Source organism: Oryx dammah, unplaced genomic scaffold, assembly GCF_014754425.2.
Source record: "Oryx dammah isolate SB20612 unplaced genomic scaffold, SCBI_Odam_1.1 HiC_scaffold_17, whole genome shotgun sequence".
Lineage (NCBI taxonomy): Eukaryota > Metazoa > Chordata > Mammalia > Artiodactyla > Bovidae > Oryx > Oryx dammah.
The window spans coordinates 27,171,077-27,191,325 of record NW_024070201.1 but is presented as its reverse complement, the minus strand read 5'-3'; the positions used below and the strand labels follow the sequence as shown (position 1 = coordinate 27,191,325).

General features: G+C 37.4%; 1 protein-coding gene and 1 non-coding gene across 4 annotated transcripts in view; one reads left to right on the top strand and one right to left on the bottom strand.

The window, feature by feature from the left end:
- RNF214 (ring finger protein 214) overlaps window positions 1–20,249 on the bottom strand; it is a 53,759-nt gene that overhangs the window by 19,224 nt on the left and 14,286 nt on the right. The gene's annotated exons all lie outside the window — the stretch shown is intronic.
- On the top strand, window positions 4,668–4,805 carry LOC120877175. The gene has a single exon (XR_005724297.1). It is a non-coding gene; the product is annotated as a small nucleolar RNA SNORA8 (small nucleolar RNA).

Genomic DNA, 20,249 nt, shown 5'->3' with positions numbered 1-20,249 from the left:
TTTCAGGCAAAATTTAAAATTTTTGGAAAGTCTACATGGGCCACTGGGAGCTTGAAGGCTTCCATTACTTATTCTGATGAGATCACAAGTGGCATAAACAAATGTGATTCTTTAAATACTGTATAATAAAATGTATTAATACTTGGAAAAGCTGCATAACTTTGAACCAGTAGTTTCTAAACTATCAATGTACTTTTCACCAATTCAACTGTAGGACCCACCTGGAACCCCAGAGTTGGTATAAAGATTATTTTCAGCTGAAGACATTTAAGTTTCAACAGATGCAGAAAAAAGCCTCCTCAGAGCTTTCTCTAGCTAACAGCAGCAACTTCTGGGAAATAAGGCTGTCATAAATTCCTCTTCAAGGCAGATCTACTCTCAGAAGAAAGAATGCAAATAAAATCTACCCAAATCCCTTCTCTGGTGGAATTTCATGGCCTTGTAGGAGATGGAAAAACCATTCATACCTATATATATATTATCACAAATTTAGAACTACCGCTCATTCTCCTGAAAACTCATTTATCTTTCCCCAAATCCAAACACTGTCCTTTCTCCCCACTTTTAAGAAGTCTTTTGTTCTCCTGTAGCCCCAGATTCTAATCATTCCTTTGAGCTAGTCATCACTGAGTCTTCCACTGTATTCATGCTGCATGTATAAACTGGGTTTTTTCCTCCTGTTACTCTGTCTTTTGTCAGTTTAAGTCCTCAGAAACTGAACCTACTAGGGTAGAAGGAAAAGGTTTCCCTCCCCAAGTCAAAATAGTTAAAGATCCATTGAAAGTGCAAATAAAGACAGTGAATTTTAATGTAACAATACAAAATCACTGATGTGCTTTCGGATTCCACAATGCAACGAAACTGTAAGAAACTATCAGCTGTTGAGCTGTGGAGCACTATCAAAGAAGAATAGCCACAATTATCTAAAAAGGCTATTGGGACTTTCCTGATGGTCCACGGGTTAAGACTCTGCACTCTGGTCCATGTTTGATTCTGGTCGGGGAACTAGATCCAACATACCACAACTAAAAAAAAAAAAAAGATCCTGCATGCATCAACTAAAAAGAAAACTACCATATGCTGCAATGAAGATCCCATGTGCTATCTAGTGCAAACAAATAAATAAATAAAAATAAACATTTAAAAAAACTATTACAATACCCCTTGCTTTTCCAACTGCACACCTGTGTATCACCAGACTTTCTTCCTATACTTTAACCAAAACAACATATTGCAATAGAGAAGCAGATAGGATTAAAGAGGCTTACAAAAATATAAACAATGTCATTCTTCTAACTAAATTGATATTTGCTTTTTGGGTTAGGCATAGATTTCTTGGAACACAAAACACAGAACCACAAAAGAAAAAAAAAAAAAAGGTAACTTGGACTTCATCAAAATTTAAACTTCTGGAAATAAAAGGAATCCAAATTGGAAAGGAAAGAGGTAAAACTGTCACTGTTGGCTAACAAGACACTATACACAGAAAAGGCCTCCCTGGTGGCTCAGATGGTAAAGCATCTGCCTGCAATGCAGGAGACCCGGGTTCAATCCCTGGGTTGGGAAGACCCCCTGGAGAAGGAAATGGCAACCCACTCCAGGACCCTTGCCTGGAAAATCCCATGGACAGAGGAGCCTGGTAGGCTACAGCCCATGGGGTCACAAAGAGTCAGACACCATTGAGCAACTTCACTCACTCACTCATACACAGAAAATCCTAAGGACACCACCAAAAAACTACTAGAGCTCATCAATGAATTTGGTAAAGTTGCAGGATACAAAATTAATATATAGAAATCTGTTGTGTTTTTATACACTAACAAGGAACTATCAGAAAGAGAAATTAAGGAAACAATCCCATTATTACCATTAAATCAAAAAGCTAAAATACCTAGGAATAGGCCTACCTGCAGAGGTAAAAGACCTGTACTCTGAAAACGATAAGACACTGATGAAAGAAACTGAAGACAACACAGATGGAAAGATATACCGTGTTCTTAGACTGGAAGAATCAGTATTGTTAAAAATGACCATGATATCCAAGGCAATCTATAGATTCAGTGTAATCTCTATCAAAATACCTAAAGGCATTTTTCATAGAACTAGGACAAAAATTTTAAAATTTGTACTGAAACTCAAAAGACATCAAATAGCCAAAACAATCTTGAGAGAGAAGGTTAGAGCTGGAGGAATCACACTACCTGACCTCAGATTATACTGCAAAGCTACAGTAATTAAAATATTAAGGCACTGGCACAAAAACAGACACATAGATCAATAGGATAGAGGGCCCAGAAATAAACTCAGGCACCTATGGCCAATTAATCAAAAAAGAAGGCAAGAATATACAGTTAAGAAGACAGTCTCTTCAATAAGTGGTGCTGGGAAAACTGGAGAGCTACATGTAAAAGAATGAAATAAGAACTTTCTCTAACACCATATACACAAAAATCAACTCAAAATGGATTAGAGACCTAAATGTAAGACTGGATACTATAAAACTCCTGGAGGAAAACATAGGCAGAACACTGTATGACATAAATTGTAGCAATATTTCTCTGGATCCATCTACTAAGTAAAGGAAATAAAAGTAGAAATAAACAAATAGGACCTAATTAAATTTAAAAGCTTCTGCACAGCAAAGGAAAGCACCAAAAAAATGAAAAGATAATCTTCTGAATGAAGAAAATATCTGCAAATGATATAATTGATAAAGGATTAATATATCCAACACACATAAACAGATCATACAACTCAACATCAAAACAAACTGATTAAAAGATGGTCAAAAGAACAGACAATGTTCCTAAAAGAAAATGCATATGGCCAACAGGCACATAAAAAGATGTTCAACACTGTTAATCATAAGAGAAATGCAAATCAAAACCACAGTGAGATATTACTTTACACCTGTGAGAGTGGCTATCATTGAAAAGAACACAAATAATGGGATGTGGAGAAAAGGGAACTCTCATACACTGTTGGTGGGAATGTAAATTAGTGCAGCCACTGTGGAAAACAGTATAGAAATTTCTCAAAAAACTAAAAACACAAATATCATATGGTCTAACAATTCCACTTCTGTGTATATAACCAAAAAAAAAAAAAAAACGAAACCAGAAAACCCCACAAATTCAAAAAGATTTGTGCACCTCAATGTTCAAGGCAGCATTATTTACAACTGCCAAGATATGGAAGCAACCTGTGTCCCCTGACAGATGAATGGATAGAGAAGATGTGGTACATATATACAATGAATACATTCAGCCATAAAGAAGAAAGAAATGTTGCCATTTGAAGCAACATGTATGGACCTGGAGGGCACTATGCTAAGTGAAGTAAGTCAGATACAGACAAATATTGTACAATATGTGGAATCTAAAAAATACAACAAGCTAATGAATATAACAAAGTTAGAAGACTCACAGATATAGGGAACAAACTAGCAGTTACCAGTGGGGGGTGGCAATACAAGGGTGGGGAAGTGAGAGGTATGACTACTGAGTGTAAGATAAGCTAGGAGGATGTATAAACAACACAAGGAATACAGACAATATATTGTAGTAAGTGTAAATGAAGGAAAATTATATAAAAATAATTATTTTTTAAAATTAAATGTTTGCATTTCAAAAGATACTGTTACAAAATGCAAAGAAAGGCAAGTTATATACTGGGAGAAAATATCTGCGAAACACAGATAAAAGGACTTGTACTAAGAATTCTCAATAAGAAAACATGTCTTTTGGGGTTTTTTTTAGAAAACATGTTGTTAAATGGGTAAAATATTCAAACACTTCTCCAAAAAAGAACAACAAATGGCAGATATGGACATGAAAAGATGTTCACATCAATAGTCATTAGGAAAATGCAAAATAAATCCACAACAAGATACTATTAAATACTTATCAGAATGGCTAAAACTAAAAAGACTGATAACACCAAGTACTGGTGAGGAAATGGAGTAACCAAAACACTTATGCATTGCTGGTGGGCATGCAAAACAGTAAAGCAACTTTGGAAAACCATTTGCCAGTTTCTTATAAAGTTAAGCCAACACATGGTCCAGCAATCCCACTCCTATTTACTCAAGAGAAAACATGTTCACATAAAGACTTGCACTTGAGTATTCACAGCAGCTTTTTCTTCAACTTTTTTTTGGCCACACTATATGGCATGCAGGATCTTAGTTCCCCAACCAGAGATCAAACTTGTGCCTTCTGCAGTGGAAGCATGGAGTCTTAATCACTGGGCCACCAGTTTTATTTATAATAGACAAAAAATGGATATAGCCTGAATGTCCAAATAAATAAATAAACTTAGTATATAACCTCAGTATATAAGTAAATACTATTCTTTAATAAAAAGGAATTAAACTACTGATACATGTAACAACATGAATAAATTACAAAAGCTTTTATCCTCAATAAGGGACAGAAAAGGCTGTATATTCTATGAGTCTATTTACATGAAGTTCTAGAAAAGGCAAACTACACTGAGAGAAAGCAGACCAGTGACTGCCAGTGCCTCAGGGTAGTGGGGGCAACTGATTCCCAAGAGATATGAAGGAACTTTCTGGAGTGACGGAAATGCTATACCATGATTGTGGTGGTAGTTATATGACAGTTTACATTCTTCAAAACGCATCATTTAAAACTGGTGAATTTTACTGCACTGCATGGTATCTGCATTCAGCAGTTTATTCTTGCTGGGTGTTCAAAACACAGTGCTAATATAAATTTAGTACCTGGCATCATTGTTTTTCTTGGCTTTGTGCATGTTAGGCTGGTATTTTTACTGACACAGTATCCCTGAGGTTTCTCATACTGTAAATTTGACATAATCTTCAATAGGAACTAATACTTCTCTTTCTCTAGGGTCTCTAAAATTCAGAATCAGGCAGATCCATCTCCTCTGACCCTAAACATGGTCCTAATGTAATTGTTTGAGAAAACTGGATTCTAAAGATTACTGTTGGGGAATTGTTTTTAAGACTTTTTTTTAAATGAGGACCATTTTTAAAGTCTTTATTGAATTTGTTACAATATTGCTTCTGTTTATATTTTTTGCTTGTTTTGGCTGAGAGGTATGTGGGATCTTAGCTCACCAACCAGGGATCGAACCTGTACCTGCTGCAATGTAAAGTGAAGTCTTAAGCACTGGACCATCAGGGAAGTCCCCAGTGGGGTATTTTTGAAGTATGTTCATATGTCATTGGAGATCAAAGAAATCCAGTTAAAAAAATTGTGGCAAGACTGCTTGACATGATAACTGTGGATTAAGCAGAATTCTTTCTGAAAGGACCACCTTGAAGATTATGATCCAAACACTGGAGGAACTAAGGTGACAGGCAGTGGATGGAATCAGAATATGTGAAATTTCTTTAAAACTTACTGACTTACATAATTTTGCCTATGTTACACATAAAGAAAACCCTTTACACTTTGTAGGAAAAAAAGGGTTAATTTTATATAAACTATACCTCCTTAAAACTGTATTTAAAACAAAAATTAACAGCCTTCACCCTCAAGGCCACTGTCCTAAATCTGCTCCACTTTCTTTATTCATCATCTCTGCCATCTCAGCCACCTCACTGTCACTACTTCTTTTCTCCCTCTAACAATCAACAAATCTCACCAATCCTACCTCAGAACACCCCTCCTTTCTCTTTTTCTTCCACTGAGATCAGGCCCTCATTTTATCTTTTAAAAAACTCGGTCTTCCTGACATAAATTTATCTTCACTTTAGCACATCTAACTTAATGAAGCCACAACTGTCCCTCTAAAAATTAAATCTGTAGAGCTTCCACTCCAGTAAGGGTTGTTGTTGTTTTGTTGTTCAGTTGCTAAGTTGTGTCCAATTTTTTGTGACCTCATGGACTGCAGCACGCCAGGCTTCCCTGTCCTTTACTATCTCCTGGAGTTTGCTCAAACTCATGTCCACTAAGTTGGTGATGCCACCCAACCATCTCATCCTCTGTTGTCCCTTTTCTTCTTGCCCTCAATCTTTCCCAACATCAGGGTCTTCTCCAGTGAGCTGGCTCTGCACATCAGGCGGCCCAAGTATTGGAACTTCAGCTTCAGCATCAGTCCTTCCAACCCAGTATTCAAGGTTGATTTCCTTTAGGATTGACTGCTGTGATCTCCTTGCTGCCCAAGGGACTTTCAAGAGTCTTCTCCAACACCACGGTTCAAAAGCATCAATTCTTCAGCCCTTAGCCTTCTTTATGGTCCAATTCCCACATCCGTACATGACTACCGGAAAAACTACAGCTTTGACTAGACAGATCTTTTTCGGCAGTGATGTGTCTGCTTTGTAATATGCTATCTAGGTTTGTCATAGCTTTTCTTCCAAGTAGCAAGTGTCTTTTAATTTCCTGGCTGTAGTTACTATCTGCAGTGATTTTGGAGCGCAAGAAAATAAAATCTGTCAGTTTTTACTTTTTTCCCATCTATTTGCCATGAAGTGATGGGACCAGATGCCATGATCTTAGTTTTCTGAATGTTGAGTTTTAAGCCAGCTTTTTCACCCTCCTCTTTCACCCTCATCAAGAGGCTCTTTAATTCCTCTTCACTTTCTGCCATTAGAGTGGTATTATCTGCATATCTGAGATTGTTGATACTTCTCCCAGCAATCTTGACTCCAGCTTGGGATTCATTCAGCCTGTCAGAGTTGCTCCTAATAGACCAATGATTTCTGCAGATAAAAAACTATAAGTTCTACACAAAATGTAAAAAAGCACTAAAGAACAAACAAAAACCAGAAGACCTGACAACTGGAAGAAGTGAACATCATTGTTGTCTTCTGTTTTTTATGGCTAATCATCATTCATCTAAGACAAACCACAGATAGCCCTGTGATGACAACTAAAACTGAGATATAAATTTTGAAGACTTACTAGTTCAAGAACAAAAAGGATAAAACTGGGAGCTACCATAACAGCTGGAAAGTGAAGGAGAAATCCCCAAAAGATAAAAGCCATGGACAGGGAAGCCCCAATTCTGCATAAAAATTGATTTAATCTCTGGATGATCCCTGAACCACCCATGCACAGAGGAGACTCCAAGGAACTCATCTACAGATACATGAACTGAACAGAAACCACAGCTGCTGCCTACCAAGCAGGTATGTATGATGTTTAAGCCTAGAAAATAGCCTGATGAGATAAACTTTTAAAAAATAAAGAAACCACAAGATTTTATGGAAGAATACAATAGAATCGAGAGTTTCTGCAACATATTATTCATATATTCAGGATTCAACCCTCAATTATCAATATAAGAAAGGGGAAACATGATCCATACTCAAAAGTAGGGTCTGCACATTATGGTCTGTAGATCAAACTCTGGCTGCTACCTGGTTTTGCAAATAAAGTTTTATTGGAACACAGCCATACTCATTTTGTTTACATATTGTCTATGGCTGCTTTCATGCTTCAATAGCAGAGTTAAATAGTTGTGACAGAGACTGTGTGGTCTGCAAAACCTCAAATATTTACTATATGCTTACCAATCCCTTCCCTCCACCCTGAGCTATTGACGACCAGTGATCTGCTTTCTCTCACTATAGTTTTGTCTGTTCTAGAACTTCATGTAAACAGAATCATACAGTGCATACCTTTTGTGTCCGGTTTCTCATTTAGAATAATACTTTGATTCTGACTCCCGGTCAAGAAAAATGAGCAATCAATGGAAAGGACTCCAAGGAGACCAAGATGCTAGAATTAGCTGGCAAAGTTTTAAAGCACTTATTTTAACTATGCAGAGAACACAAAGAAAAATATGCTCACAAGGAGAGAATACATAAGAACAGTTTTGCGGAGAAAGAGATACTACTAAAAAAGAAAAAAGAACTAAATGGAAATGAAAGAACTGAAAAATATAATATTGGAAATATAAAATTCAATGCATGGGCTTAACAGCAGACCGGAAACTGGAAATGATATAATAAAAAGTAGGATTTCTCAGGCACTCCAGTGGTTGCTGCTGCTGCTAAGTCACTTCAGTCGTGTCCGACTCTGTTCGACCCCACAGACAGCAGCCCACCAGGCTCTGCTGTCCCTGGGATTCTCCAGGCAAGAACACTGGAGTGGGTTGCCATTTCCTTCTCCAACGCATGAAAGTGAAGTCACTCAGTTGTGTCTGACTCTTAGCGACCCCATGGACTGCAGCCCACCAGGCTCCTCTGTCCATGGGATTTTCCAGGCAGACTCAGCAATTCCAATGCAGGGGGCACAGGTCTGATTCTTGGTCAAGAAACTAAGATCCCACATGCTGTGTGGCATGGCCAAAACAAAAAAAGTAAATCTGAAGATACATAAATGGAAATTATCCAATATGATGAACAATAAAAAAGAACTAGAAAGAAATAAGAGCCTCCGTAAGCTACAGGACAATATCAAAAGTTCTAACATGTTAAAGTGGAGTCCCAGAAGCAAAGGAGGGAATGAGGCAAGAAAAATATTTGAAAATTACGTCAAAATTTCACAAATATGGTAAAATACATAACTTTATAGAATAAGCAGATGAGAAAACTTGAAAATAGGAATAAAAGGAAGAAAGCCACACCTGGGAAAATCAAAGTCAAGCTGCTGAAAACCAAACATAAAATACTGAAAGAAACCATAGGAAAAAAATGACACAATACACAGAAGAAACAAAACAACCATTACTGAGTTCTCATGAGAAACAATAGAAGAGGGTGGGCTGAATTGAGATAGTAGCATTTAAACATATACATTACCACATGTAAAACTGATAGCGGAAAGCTGCTGTGTAACACAGGGAGCTTAACCTGGTGCTCTGTGACAACCTAGAAGGGTGGGATGGGGGAGGGCAGTGGGATAGAGGTTCAGGAGAAGGGGACATAGGTATACTTATGGCTAATTCACATTGTTCTATGGCAGAAACCAATACAACATTGTAAAGCAATTATCCTCCAATTAAAAATTTTTTGAAAAAATTATAGGAGACAGTTAATATTAAAACAACATTTTCAACTGAATAAACAAATTGCTAGATATTCACACAATGGACTATATTCAGTAATAAAAAGAGAGAACACTTATACCTATTTTAAAAATTGATTTAATAATTAATAACCTTCTAAAACAGAAAACACCAGGCCTAGATGGGTTCACTGGTGAATTCTACTACATATTTAAGGAAAAAATTAAACCAATTCTCTGTAATCTTACCCTAGTACTAATACCAGACAAAAATAATAGAAGAAAAAAACTACAGACCAACATCTCTCCTGAATAGAAACACAAAAATCCACAACAAAATACTAGTAAATCAAATATAAAAATGTATAAAAAGGATTTTGACCAAGTGGGATTTATCCCAGGTATGAAGCCTAGTTCAACATTAAAAAAATCAACTAAAATTATCCATCATATCAAAAGACTAAAAAAAGAATCAAATGATCATGTCAATATATGCAGAAAAAGCATTTGACAAAATCCAGCACCTGTTAATGATAAAAACTCAGTAAACTAGGAATAGGGAGAACTCTCAACTTGGCAAAGATTATCTACAAACAATCTAACATCATACTCAAGACTGAGAAACTGGAAGCTTTTCCAAGATCAGGTACAAGCTAAAGATGTCCCCTCTTACCATCTCTTTTCAATATTATACTAGAAGTTCTTACTAATATAATAAAGCAAGGAAAGGAAACCAAAGGTATACAAATTGGAAAGTAAGACATAAAACTGTCGTCGTTTGCACATGACGTGATCATCCATGTAGAAAATGAAAAAGCATAGACAAAAAAAAAGAAACCCTTGAACTAATAGGTGGTTAAAGCAAAGTTGCAGGACATGAAGTTAATATACAATAGTCAGTTGCTTTTCTAAATGTTAACAGTGAACATCTGAAATTAAAACCACAATATCATTTATATTACATACATTTAGGCATAAATCTAACAAAATATGTACAAGATCTGTATGAGGAAAATGACAAAAACTCTGATAACAAAATCAAAGAACTAAATAAATGGAGAGATATTCCATGTTCATGGACAGGAAGACTCAACGTTGTCAAGATGTGAGTTTGGGGAACTTCCCTGGCAGTCCAGTGGTTGAAAGTCCACTTGGCAATGCAGGGGACACAGGTTCGATCCTTGGTTGGGAGGATGCCACATACTGTGGGGCAACTAAGTCTGAGCATCATAACTACTTAAGTCCACACACCTAGAGCCTGTGCTCTGCAACAAGAGAAACCCATTGCAATGAGAAGTCCACCGACTGCAACTAGAGACCTTCCACAACGATGAGAGTGGCCCTCACTTGGCACAACTATAGAAAGATCACAGATAGTAAGAAAGACCCAGCATAGCCAAAAAAAAAAAGTCAGTTCTTCCCAAGTTGACCTATAGTCAGTGCAATCCCAATCAATTCCCAGCAAGTTATTGTATGGATATCAACAAATTGATTCTGAAGTTTATAAGAAGAGGCAAAAGACCACAACATTGAAGGAGAAGGACAAAATTGGGAGACTGATGCTACTTGACTTCCGGACTTACTATAAAGCTATAGAATCAAGAGAGTGTGGTATTTTATAAGAGATAAATGGAACAGACCAGAGGGCCTAGAAATAGAACTCCATGCTGCTGCTGCTAAGTCACTTCAGTCGTGTCCGACTCTGTGTGACCCCATAGACGGCAGCCCACCAGGCTCCCCCGTCCCCGGGATTCTCCAGGCAAGAACACTGGAGTGGGTTGCCATTTCCTTCTCCAATGCATGAAAGTGAAAAGTGAAAGTGAAGTTGCTCAGTCATGTCCGACTCTTAGCAACCCCATGGACTGCAGCCCACCAGGCTCCCCCGTCCATGGGATTTGCCAGGCAAGAGTACTGGAGTGGGGTGCCATTGCCTTCTCCAATAGAACTCCATAAATACAGTCAAATGATCTTTAATAAAGGAGTGATGACAATAAAATGGAGCAAAGAGTCTCTTCAACAAATAGTGTTAGATGTGGATATGTTAGGTGGATTCAGTTCTGTCCAGCTCTTTGTGACCCTATGGACTGTAGCTCGCCAGGCTCCTCTGTCCATGGGATTCTCCAGGCCAGAACACTGGAGTGGATTGCCATATACTCCTCCAGGGGATCTTCCTGGCCCCGGAATCGAACCTGCATCTCTTATGTCTCCTGCATTGGTAGGCAGGTTATCACTGGAGCCACTGGTTCTTTACCTGGGAAGCCCATGAGAAGAGGACATCAACATGCAAAAAAATGGATCTAAACACAGACCTTACACCTTTCACAAAGGTTAACAGAAGTTGGATCATGGACCTAAATGTAAAACACAAAATTGTAAAACTCTTAGAAGATAACATCAGAGAAAACTAAATGAACTTGATATAACACCAAAGACATGACCCATGAAATACCTGATAAGTAAGGCTTCATTAAAATTAAAAACTTCTGTTCTGCAAAAGACGGTATCAAGAATAATAGAAGACAAGCCACAGACTGGGAGAAAATATTTGTAAAAGACACATCTGACAAAGGAACGTTATCCGAAAAACACAAAGAGCTCTTAAAATTCAACAATAAAACAAAGAGCTCTTAAAATTCAACAATAAAACAAACAATAGGGGAGTTCCCTGATGGTCTAGAGTTGGGACTCTGAGCTTTCACTGTTGTGGCCTTAAAAAAGGTTTAATCCCTGGTTCGGTAACTTAGATCCTACAGGCCATGCAGCACAGCCAAAATTATAAGAATACAATTAAATTAAAAATATAATCTCTCAGTTAAAAAAAAAAAGATTTTAAAAAATGGGCCAAAGACTGACAGACAGCTCATTAAAAAAGATATACTGATAGCAAATGAAGATGTGAAAAGATGCTCCACATCACTTGTCATTAGGAAAATGAAATTAAAACACCAATGAGATACCACTATATACTAAGTAGAATGGCCAAAATCTAGAATACTGACAACAACAAATGCTGGCAAGGATGTGGAGCAACAGGAACTCTCATTCATTTTTGCTGGGAAAGCAAAATGGTACTGCAGCCACTTTGGAAGACAGTTTGGCAGTTTCTTATAAACTAATCTTATTCTTACCATACAATCCAGCCATTACACTTCTTGGTATCTACCTAAAGGAGCTGAAAATGTATGTCCATACAAAAACTTGCACATGGATATCTACAGCACCTTTATTCATAACTACAAAAACTTGGAAGCAACCAAGTTATCCTGCAGTGGATGAATAAATAATAAACTATTGTACATTCAAACAATGGAATATTCTTTGATGCTAAAGAGAAATGAGCTATCAACCCATGAAAAGGCATACTTTCAAATGCATATTGCTAAGTAAAAGAAGCCAGTTTGAAAGGCTACATATCATATGATTCAACTATATAGCATTCTGGAAAAGGCAAAACTACAGAGACAATAAAAAAATGGGGAGTGTGGGATGAACCAGTAGAGCACAGAGGATGGGCAGTGAAAAATGCTCTGTATAATGATGGATATATGTCATCATACCTTTATCCAAATCATAGGCTGTATAATACCAAGACTGAACCCTAACGTAAGCTATGGACTTTGGATGATTATGACGTGTCACTGTAGGTTCACCCTTGGTAAAAAATGTGCCATTCTAGTGAGTGACATTGATAAAGGGAAGGCTGTGCATGTGTGAGGGCAGGGGGCATATAGGAAATCTCTTTACTTCCCTCTCAATTTTGTTGTAAACTTCAAACTACAATAAAAAAAAGTAATGAACTATTAATATAGTTCACATTCATCACAACATCATAGATGAATCTCAAAAATGTGGTAAGTGACGAGATTTCTCTGGCGATCCAGTGGCTGAATCTCTGTGCTCCCAATGCAGGGGACCAGGGTTCAGACACTGGACAGAGAACTAGATCCCACATGCCACAAATAAGAATTTGAATGCCACAACTAAAGATCCTGAGTATCACAACTGGGACCCAGTGCAGTCAAATAATTTTTTTCTCAATAGGGTGAGACACATGTCTAGAAAAGATAATATAGTAACACAGAAGGAAAGTGTTCACCTGGGAATGGAGGGAGGAAGCAGAGTGATTAAGAAGAAATACAGGGAATATTTTAGGGTAATGGTATATGCTGTACCTTGACTGTGTTAGCATTAACATGTGTGATCAATCTGTCAAAACTCATCAAAATGTAACTTAAAATAAAGGTATTTTATTATAAGTAAATTATATGCAAAAAAAATTTGTTTAAAGAATAATTCTAAGTTTCAGCAATTAAGACTATGAAAATTTCCCCAATACTTTATCCAATAAAATTATAAATCTTTCTAATATGGTATAATCACCAGGCACGTAATTTGTTTTTATGATGCATTTTGCCAGTGAATGAAATAGATGTATATTCAGGGTGAAAAAGGCCAAATTAAAATAGAATTCTACAGAATAGTCAATGAATTAATATTTACACAGTAAAGAGTGGACCTAAATCTAATCATATCACTAGCTGTATTAAATACAAATATACTAAGAGCCTCTAAAAGGAACCTTGCCAGAATAGATAAAAAAAAAAAAACACCAATTATATGTTAATAGGTTGAAGGTAAACTATGGAAAATATATATACTATGTAAAGAGTAAGCATATCTAACTGCAATATCTATATCAATATTACATAAAATAAACATTAAGATTATGACCAAGATAAAGACATTTTATACTGATAAAATGTCAATGATGAAGATAATTTATCAAGAACACATGATAATAATAATTGTTTATGTATCTAACAACACAGCTTCAAAATATAACAAAAATTGACAAGATTAAAAGGAAAAAGAGAAAAATGTGTAATATCACATAGATTTTAACAATGCCCCCTCAGCAAATGATATAACCAAATATTTTAAAATATAAAATATAGAAACACTTTATTCTATATAAATTATATCTAAATTTTCATTTTTTTAATTTAAAGGATAATTCTAAGTTTCAACAATTAAGACTATGAAAGTTTCAATTAACACAGACATAAAAATCCTTTTCAAATATCAGCAAGTCAAATTCAGCAATACATAAAAACAATAATATATCTTGTTCAACTTGGATGCATCCCAAGAATGGAGAAATAGTTTAACATTTGAAAATAAATCAATGCAATTCACTATATTAACAGAATATGGGAGAAAAAAAATTTGATAATTTAATAGATACAGAAAAATGATTTGACAAAATTATGCATCTATTCATATTAAGAACTCTCAGAAAATCAGGTGTTTTTATAGAAACTGATAAGCTGCTTCATATACAGACAAATATATACACACATACATACATACACACACACACACACACATACATATATACATAAATGCAAACAACCTAAAATATCCAAAGTAATCTTGAACAAAAAGCAAAAGATTTTGCATACTCTGACTTCATGACTTACTATAAGTCTATAATAATCACAATGCTATGGTTTGGCATAAAGATAGGCAAATATATCAATGCAATGGATTGGTACTGTACCCAGAATAAACCCACTATTTATATAAATGACTCAAGGTGCCATTTGGTTTTTGGCAAAGGTGTCAAGCAATGCAATGAAGACAGGAACATTTCTCAACAAATAGTACCAAAACAACTGGATATTAACATGGGGAAAAATTAACATCAACCCCTACTCGTCACCATACACAGAAATTAATTTGAGATGGATCACAGACATAAATATTAAAGCTAAAATGATAAAAAATCCCATGAGAAAACAGAGAAGAACATCTTTGCTACTTCAGAGTAGGCAAAGGTTTCTTAGGACAGAAAATACAATAACTATAAACGAAAACTTAATAAATTAGATACCACTGAAATTAAATTTTCTGTTCACCAAAAGATGCAATTTTAAAATAGATAAGTCAGACTAGAAGAAAATTTTCACAGAACATGTAACTACAAAAGACTTATATTTGGAATATGTAACAAGCTTGTACTGCACAGTTACAAAAAGCCCAAACCTCAACCTCTGCCCTGCAAAAAGGTGGTGATAGAGAAATAGCTGACAGAACACTTCATAAAAACAGATAAATGAATGGCCAATAAGTACACGGAAAAAGTGGTCGACATCATAGTCACTGCTGCTGTTGTTGTTTAGTCGCTTCAGTCATGTCGGACTCTGTGTGACCCCATGGACCATACCCCACCAGGCTCCTCTGTCCATGGGATTCTCCAGGCAAGAGTACTGGACTGGGTTGCCATGCCCTCCTCCAGGGGATCTTCCCAACCCAGGGATCGAACCCAGGTCTCCTGCACTACAGGCAGATTCTTTACCACTGAGCCACCAGGGAACCCTAATGACTAATGGGAAATGCAAATTAAGCCACAATGAAATACTTACTGCACAGTCATTTGAATGGCAAGGATGGCAATTCTCAAACATTGTAATAGAGTATAAAATATCATATAAACTTTGAAATATGTCTGGCCTTTTCTTATAAAACTAAACATATACCTACTACCCTACAACCCAATAATTCTATTCCAAGGAATATACCGAAGAAAAATAAAATCGTATGATCACACAAACACTTGTGCATGAATATTCATAGCAGCTTTATTCATAATTGTAAAAAATCTGGAAACTACTACTTGCCATCAATAGGAGAAAGGATAAACTGATATATTAACAAGAGGAATACTACTCAAGAATAAAGAAAGACAACATGAAAAATTCCAAAAGCACTATGCTAAATGAAAGAAGTCTTATACAAAAGAGTACAATGTTGTATGATTTCATTTATATGACATTCCAGAACATGCAAAATTAGTCTTTGAAGAAAAAATTCATAACAGTGGTTACCTTTTGGAGCATAAGGACAGGGAATGATAGCATGAGGAATTACCTGGTTTAATGCCAGTATTCTCTATATCTTGATGGGATTTGAATTACACAGGGATATAGGATTCTCAAAACTGACTGCATGGGGGCTTCCCTGGTGGCTCAGTGGTAAAGAGTCTGCCTGCCGATGCAGGAGGTTCAAATTCCTGATCTGGGAAGATCCCACATGCCTCAGAGCAACTAAGCCCATGAGCTACAACTCTTCAGCCTGGAGCCACAACTAGTGAGCCCACATGCCATAACACTGAATCCCACGTGCCCCAGGGCCTGTGGTCTGCACAAGAAAAGCCACTGCAACAAGAAGCCTTCCCACCAAAATTAGAGAGTAGCCCCACCCGCCACAACTAGAGAAAAGCCTGTGCAGCAGTGAAGATCCAGCACAGCCAGAAACAAAACAATAATAAAAGAATTCTAAACTCACTGAATGGTGTACTTAATGTTTATATATTTAACTGCATATATGATTTATTAACACAAAAAAAGGAAACACAAACTATATAAAATCTAATTAATGATACACATTTATGAGTTTAGAGGTGAAAGTACTGATGACTACCTCTTACTCTAATATGCATCAACAAATAACATGGACTAATGAATAGAGGAATGGACAGAGGGAAAGATGGTTAAAACAAATTTAACAGAATGTTAACTGCTGTTTTTAATCTAGGTCATGAGAGTTAATGTACAATACTTGCAGTTTCTATGAATGAAAATTTTTATAATAAAATATTGGGGGGAAAATAAATCCAATATCCTAATTCCCCTGCCTAAAAATCCCTATTTACATTTAATATTTATCAATAGCCTTTACTCAGACCTGGTTCTCATTTATACCCAACAGTTTCTGACACTGTTAACCACCTTCTCCCTTTGAAACCTTATACTACTTACTATTCAAAACGGTTTCCTTGTTTTTCTCTGATTATTCTTTTTGCCTTCTCTTCCTCTTTCTACTCCCAAACTGCAAAGTTCAGAACTGAGCCCTACTCTATACTTTTTCCCACAGAAAATTCACTTATTTTAACTATTGCTTATATGCAACCCCAAATGAAGATACAGCATCTTTTCTGTATTCAGTCTCCCATTTCTAATTGTCTACTATGTATTTCAGTTTGCACATCCCAAACCATCAAAAGTATTACTTTATCCTCAAATTGAGAACTGGTATTCTACTTCCCAATTATTGTCCATGGTGGCACAGTTACACAGGGTCAAACTGTGAAGTTATTTTTGACTTCTCCCTCCATCCTAATCCTTAAAATAATCAGATACCAAGTCCTCCTAAATCCATTTTTCCCCTTTCATTCAGTCACCATTATTAGTCTTATAATAATTCTTAGAAACTCACTTTATTCTAAGAGTTTACTGGTCCATGTCCTAGCCTCTGTTTCTTCGCATATTTCTAAAACATCTTCAGTTATGTTACTCCTGTTTATATATAATTTCTATGATTTCCCAGATGGCTCAGTGATAGAGAATCTACCTGCGAATGAAGGAGCCGCAGGAGATGGGGGTTCAACCCCTGGGTCGAGAAGATCCCCTGGAGGAAGAAATGGCACCCCACTCCAGTATCCTTGCCTGAAGAATCCCATGGACAGAGAAGCCTCATAGGCCACAGCCCATTGAGCTGCAAAGAGTCAGACATGCCTGAGAGCAACTGAGCACGCACGTGATTTCCCATATCTAGATAATACTGTTACCTGCCGAGCAGGAAAAGTTAAACAAGATGTGTTACTTGCTACGGTAGCAAATCTCCAGGAACGGAGTCTTCCTAGTGAACCAGGCCTCCTCCTCACAGTCCCCACCACACTGAGTCTGGGCTGGCCCCATCACTCACGTTAGCCAACAAAATGCCACAGGAGTAGCGCTGTGCCGGTTCCAAGTCCACGCCTTAAGAAATTCTGGAAACAGCCACTTCTGCACTCTGGGAAGCCCTGAGCTGCCAAGTAAGAAATCTGACCCCTTTGCAGGAAAGACCACCTGGAGAGGAAAGAGTCCTGAGACAGCATGGAGAGAGAGAGAGTGAAAAACCTTAGACGTCCCAGGGTCCCGCCTGAGCCTGGCGGGACTCACAGACTGTAGCTTTTCAGGTGGCCCTGCCACGGCAGCAGAAATATGAATGAGGCCATCTTGGGCATTCCAGCCCCAGGTACCGTGAAACCAAAGCTACAAGAATGACTCCAAAGGGGACTAGAAAAACCATCCATCTGAGAATCAGCCCAAAGAACTGAGTGCTTTTTTTAAGGAAAGCAATAGATAACTGAAATACTTGCTCTCAAGAAGCTAACTATATAATGCGGGGAAACATTCCAGCAAACAAAAAGGACCATCAGAGGTCAATGTTATGACAGGAATATACACACCGTACTAGATGAATACAGAAGAGAGTCATCTAAATTAAATGGGCACAGTGTGTGAAGGGGTGGATAAGGGGTGTGTTCCCTTTTCCTTCTTCAATGGTGGTTTGGGGGAGTGCTAAAAAGTAAAGCAGGTTTCCCTGGTGGCTCAGCGGTAAAGAATCCTCCTTCCAATGCAAGAAACACAGGTTCAATCCCTGGGTCAGAAAGATCCCCTGGAGAAGGTGGGAAATAGCAACCTACTCCACTATTCTTGCCTAGGAAATCCCATGGACAAAAGAACCTGGCAGGCTACAGTCCACAGGGTCACAAAAGAGACAAGACTAAGCAACTAAGCCAACACCACCAAAAGATAAGCTAGGGACATAAATAGGAATGAGATAATTAAGGGCTTCTTACACTAAATACAGAGTTTAAACTTTACCCTAGGAACTATGAAGGATTTTAAGCAGGGAAATGACATTTTCAGATCCACATCTGAGAAAGATTTCTATGGAAGCTGTGTACTAGACAGATGAGAATGGAGGCAAAAAAAGTTCAGTAGCCTGCATCAGAGCTAGAAGAAGGGATAGAAACCTGAAGTAAGAGTGGCAGAGTGAATGGAGAGGGATCCCTAATCTACAGGACCTGGTAAAGCACATGTGGTGGAGAGGGGCTAAGAGAGAGGAATGTGGAATGACTCATTTCTTCTGCTGAGGCCTTGGAAGAGGGTATGGTGCCACTTACGGAAAATTGGGAGAAGCAAGGCAACAGGATTCACACACAAGTAGAAAGTTTAGACTCAGATACAAGAACAGAAGAAAGCATGGATGCGTCTACTGACAGGAAACAGAAGGAAGATTTACTCGGTGGCCCCTATTTTTTCAGTGAAATAAAAGGCAAGCTCACATGCTAAAACTAATGAGAGAAATGGTGGAGATGGGAAGTTTAGAAAGAGAAGTAATAGTTAGGGACAGCCCTCGGAGGAAGGGGGAGCCCTGAAGATCTATCTGGGTGCTTTTGAAAGTCAAACTCATTCTGGCCTCAAGATGCTCAGTGGTAGGATTTCCTCCAGCAGACTCAGCAGCCCAAATATAAGAACAGAGACGTTAGGTGGCTAACTTGGGCCAGGACTGGAGTACTACGAAAAAAATGAAAGGAAAGGAACAAGTCTCAGCAGAATTGATGGCAATGGTATAAAAGTAATTCCAGTAATGGACTTTGAGTCTCAGCAGGCTAGGTAAAGAAACACTTCCAGGGAGCTGGTGGACTGGTGGAAAATGTAATGAGGTCAACAAACAAGAAAGAGGATCTGATGTGGTCAAAGTGTACATTTACTGGGAATAAGACAGAAAGCTGGAAGGACTGAAGGCTGTGGTCAAAATATGGATGTTTCAACAGCCTGGCTCATTGCTTTGCACCTAAGAAATACTGAACTTACTGATGGCCAGACAGGCTATTAGGACTTCAAAGCCTATCAGTTAAACAAACTAGCATTTGGTGAGAAATTTCCAAAAGGAATCCTCATGCACACTGTCAATTCAATATAGCATAAACTCATATCACATCCAAAGTAAGACTTCCAACATTAACTCCCCCGATCTGCTATTTACCTATCATAAGCTCGTCACGCAAGCTCAAAGCATTAAAAAAAAAAAAAAAAAAAAGAAGGATCTTGCTTGATACTGTAATTTTTCTGCTACTTGTCCCAAGCTACCTCTGAATCAACTGACGTTGTCTTTTAAAGTGTAAGCTCGCCATATTTATTCAAGAAGAGCCCTATTTGCTGTTATTCTTGATGAGTCACTATTCAAGGCAGAGAGCTTGAAAAGAAGTTTGGCCCTAGAAAAGACCTAGCTTGGCAGCCTCCCCTTTCTAATATACCAGCAATAATCTTGAAGCTGGGAACTAGAAAGTATCCCCTCAAAAGTAAGACAACATCACTGTAAGGCAGCCACGTGTCAAGGAGAAAAGAAATCAAATTTATGACTAAACTGAATATTTGGTCCTTTAATTTTTGTCGATTCATGCTGTCTTTC